The sequence below is a fragment of the Leucoraja erinacea genome, chromosome 1 (genome assembly GCF_028641065.1).
Source record: "Leucoraja erinacea ecotype New England chromosome 1, Leri_hhj_1, whole genome shotgun sequence".
NCBI lineage: Eukaryota > Metazoa > Chordata > Chondrichthyes > Rajiformes > Rajidae > Leucoraja > Leucoraja erinaceus.
The window spans coordinates 131,926,271-131,930,819 of record NC_073377.1 but is presented as its reverse complement, the minus strand read 5'-3'; the positions used below and the strand labels follow the sequence as shown (position 1 = coordinate 131,930,819).

General features: G+C 44.4%; 1 pseudogene; it reads left to right on the top strand.

Annotated features, from left to right (window-relative positions):
* The first annotated feature begins 4,131 nt into the window (after nt 1–4,131).
* Nucleotides 4,132–4,223, top strand: LOC129704944 (U6atac minor spliceosomal RNA; annotated as a pseudogene).
* The last annotated feature ends 326 nt before the right edge of the window (nt 4,224–4,549 follow it).

Below are 4,549 nucleotides of genomic sequence, written 5' to 3'. Positions count from 1 at the left end.
CAGCTTAGCAGCCCGAGGAAAGCCGCCTCCGATAAGCAGGAGAAAACACCCCCCCCCCCCATCAAAGGCGCCAAAGTCACGCACACGGCCAGTGGCAGAACTGCAGCACCGCTGAAGGTAAGTTCTGTAACGTCACTAGAAAGAGTACTACTTGTGTCATTGAATATCTCTGCAAACAATTATGAGAATAATCACTGCCTATATGATATTTATATTTTAAAGGTCAATAACATAACTTGCCTCCAAATGAAGCCCTTAGGGGGTTTAAGTTATAGAAGGAAAAAAGAACATACACATTTTGATAATTTTACTTCGGAGTCATATGAGTGATTCCGTGAAGAAGTACCACCAGTCAGCATGCGTATCATTACGTCATCCGTACTGGCGAGGCACCGGTCTGGCAGGCAACTCATTCCTGCCAGCGGTAAGTAAAAAAAACCTGCAGGTAAGTTTCAATACTTAGCAGGCTGGGTTCTCCTACAGGAACCTCCTCTTACAGAGGTTTCCTGTCATTAACGCAGCTAGTCGAGCCGCGGGGAAACCGGCATTGGGTTGTGGGTAGACCAAAGTCCAGACCGCAAACGCAGTTGCTGGCAGACGTCGGGTGAGTTACTCCAACTTCTGACAAGGCAGTCAGCGGCTTCCAGACCGTGGAGGTTCCCGAGGAGGGTAATAGGCCTTTCTCATGGGGTGACTTGACGCAAGATCAAGTGGGACTAAGGGGAAAAAAATTTGTTCGGCATGGACTTGTAGGGCCGAGATGGCCTGTTTCCGTGCTGTAATTGTTATATGGTTATATGGTTATAAGATGTAACCAGAGTGAAGTGGTCGTGGTCTAGCACGATATCACACAATATACCGGGGGGGTAGATAAAGAGTTCCCACAGTACTCGGCATTTCTGTTATTTGTGCGAGTGACTTGTCCGTCTCCCGAACTTTCCCGTTAAATCTTGAATGAACATTGTGAACTGTCAAGTCTAATAAAATCATCACGTGGCACAAATGATGTCACTTTTTTTTTCACACATTTGGAGACATGCCTATACTAAGTAGTTTCGAGTACAGGATGGTTTTTTTTTCATTGACGCGCTGTATGCAGCAGCCCACTATGTGCATCGAGGACGCTGGTGTGAAGGCAGAAGGGGGAGATTAATTAAAAAGAGGAATTACGAGGTAGCCAAACGCATGTTAGCAGAAATGCATAGCAACTAAGCTGACTTTCTAGTGTTGTCCTCTGAAAAGTGCTTCCTATAAGATGTTTGTCCGCAAAACCTGCCATTTAGCACATGCATTGTCCCTTTTAATGCCTGAGTTTGGGCTTGTTGCGGAGGTTAATTAATATAATGTGTTTAAAATAATCTAGCGTGCCTCATTTGTTGATTTTCGTGTTTGCGAGGCCCTTTTATAGACAAATGTTTGGTGTGATGCACCTTCTCTCAATATGTGCAAGTCGTCTTTTTATATTGTCAAATAGGAATAAAGACTTTGTCTCACATTTACCGTACTGATTGGCTTATTTTATTTTCTACCGAGAGGTGAAACTTTCAAACAATTGCTCAACAATTGATGGACCTGAACACTCAAAAATGAAAATAAATGAAAATGTGATTATATCACCTCCCTTCAACTATTTTGTGTTTCAGCATGAAAGGGATTATAACATTAGAGACATTCATCTTGTAGTGATGTGTTAATGAAGAATTGCAGACATCAAGCTGATAGTAAAAAATATATTTATTTAACAATGAGGTGAACAAGCACTGACAATCAAACTGCTGAGGTAAAAGCTTTATCACACTTCAGGCTATCATAAAATGTGGAGCCACCAACATAAAAAAAGTAATGCCCAAGAGAAAAAGACACACATATTAACATACAGCCATTTATAAAGGACTCTAGATGTCACACCAAATGTTGAGTGGCCAACAACTAAAATAAACTAAAACTCAAACGGTTACTTAAACACCACATAAATAATTCTCAACGTCCGAGGATTAACTGGAGTCATTGAAGTCAGCGAAACAATCTGCCCCTTCTTGAAATGGTGTTTGTGCACGGCCCTCTCCGTAAACAAAAGGCAAAGGTGAATTTCTAGCAGGCTGCTGCTCTGTAAACATCAGTGGTGATGGTGAGTGTTTCTAGAAGGAAATTAAGAAGTACATGTGAAAATTTTCTCACGGACCATAAAATTGCGGGACCTTTCATTAAAGTCCCTTTTAAACATTTGAGTTCTTTTCTTGAATCTCATTAAGATAACTCATGAATAAGTTGTTGTCCATATGCGGATGCAAATCTTTATTTTTTAAATTCAATCCCACAAAACACAATTGTTTACCTGTTCAGCACGGAATGGTGTATGTGCTCCCATTGCACGCGGCAATCCATATGTCCTATCTGTATACTGTATACAATGAGGTGGGACGTCCTCGATGGACACATGTTCCATTGGCGATATTGAGAACACCTTTTTTACTCACCTTCTGTCCCCTCTGTCCAGCTTCCGGGTTTACCGTTCGCAGGAGTTCCCACGGTAACCGCAAGAGTTATTACGGATATCGCACGGATATCGCACTGGCCACTACGTTCATAAAATGTTGCAATGCTCAACCACAAGTGTACAAGTCACTCTTGGAGAAATTCAAGCTTGCTTGAATTTTCTCCCGAGTCCCCAAGTTACACGATTACCTTCCGTTAGCGCCACGGTGGTCCACGAATGCCATACTGCTATCGCACGAGGTTCCCACGATGTTAAACTCTGGTTACTTCTTGCGTCAAGTCGCCCCGTGAGAAAGGGGTTTAAGTCCTTACGGCATTAGGGTGCTGACTGCACCGTGGCAAACCCGGGGGGGGGGGGGGGGGTGGGGGGGAAAGAGCCACTCTAAAACAAACCCGTAAATCGGGTCAGGAGGATACACCACCCAATAAAAACGACATCTGTGGACGTCTGGTAAGATGGAGCACCTGATAGAAGGGATGCTCCATCACAACAGGCTCCAGGAGGAGCTTCATACCCAAAAATGTCACCCCAAGGGCCGTGGCAGCAGCTTCAGGTAAGGGCTGTACAGAGAAAATCAGCTCCAGGACAGGAGCTTTATATCCACGGATCATCTTGGGGGACCACGGCAGCAACACTTGTAGACAGGCTGCATTATGTCTCCCTCATGAAAGAGGTTGAGCCTACCAGGGCAGAGTTATTCTGTCACTGAGGTTGGAGGTATTGGAAAGTATACCCCAAGGCATAAAGCCAAGAAGCTGTTTAAGCACAGCTCCAGCATAAGTTGCTCCAGCAAGGAGTTTTATACTCTGAGATTGGAGGTATTGGAAAGCATACCCCAAGGCATAAAGCCAAGAAAGGCTTTGAGCACAGCTCCAGCATGACATGGTCCAGCTAAGGAGCTTTATATATCCTGAGACTAGAGGTATTGGAAAGCATACCCCAAGGCATCAAACCAAGCAAGGCTGTTTGAGCACAGCTCCAGCATGATATCCTCCAGCAAAAGAGATTTATATCCTGAGGTAGAGGTTGACTGAGGTTGGAGGTATTGGAAAGTATACCCCAAGGCATAAAGCCAAGTAAGACTGTTGAGCACAGCTCCAGTAGGATATGCTCCATTAAGGGAGCTTTATATTCAAAGGTCTCTTCAGGAAACTCTGGTTGCAGCACCTGGTCAGGCTGTCCAAATATCCTCTCTCTGTGAAAGAGAGTACCAGTGGTCAGTATAACCAACTAAAAATAAACGAAGGTGGAAAATACCTGGAAAGAGCTAGAGTTCCCCTCCTGCTATAAATGACGGGAATAAAAACGCTTATGGGAGTGACATTAAAATAAGCCGCTGAACTTTCTCATAAGGCAAAAACCTATTCAACAGGTAAAAATCTGAGTAAGAAGAAAAGTTGTCAGACCAATTGAGGTACCATTAAAGAGCAAAGCTTCATCATTGTGGCAACAACACAAAAAACCCACACCTTCGTAGACAGTAAACAGTTCACTGAAGTTGGTGCAGCATGAAAGTTGGACAGAGGAAACACCGAGACCCAAGTCGAGCTCAGAGAAAATATGAGACCATCTACAAGTTGGCAATAATTACACTTGTTGGTACTAATGATAATGACAACATGTGTTTGGGTCATGTGTTGTACGAAAGTAGCATTTTCCCTTGATAAGGACGAAAGGGATCCTAGTGGCCGTACAACACACAAATGGATGAGATCTAACCATGTAAAGCTGCACAATGCTCAGGGTCCAAGCACAGAAATTGTCCAGAGTTGGCTTTCAGGGCAGGATCAGTATTATGGCCAGGGCTTTCGGGACATAAAGATGTCTGGGAGCATCTAGACAAGATGGAGCACCTTATGGAAAGGATGCTCCATCATGACGTTTTCCAACGTGAGTACTATACTCATGGGCCACCAAATCCGCCGCGGCAGCAACCCAAACAGGAGGAACCATACCTCCGCGGGTCTACATGGGGGCCCATACCAGCAACGCCATGTCAAGGGCAGCATGCAGCCTCCCTCATGTAAGAGGAGGGAGAGCCAGGGGAGTTTT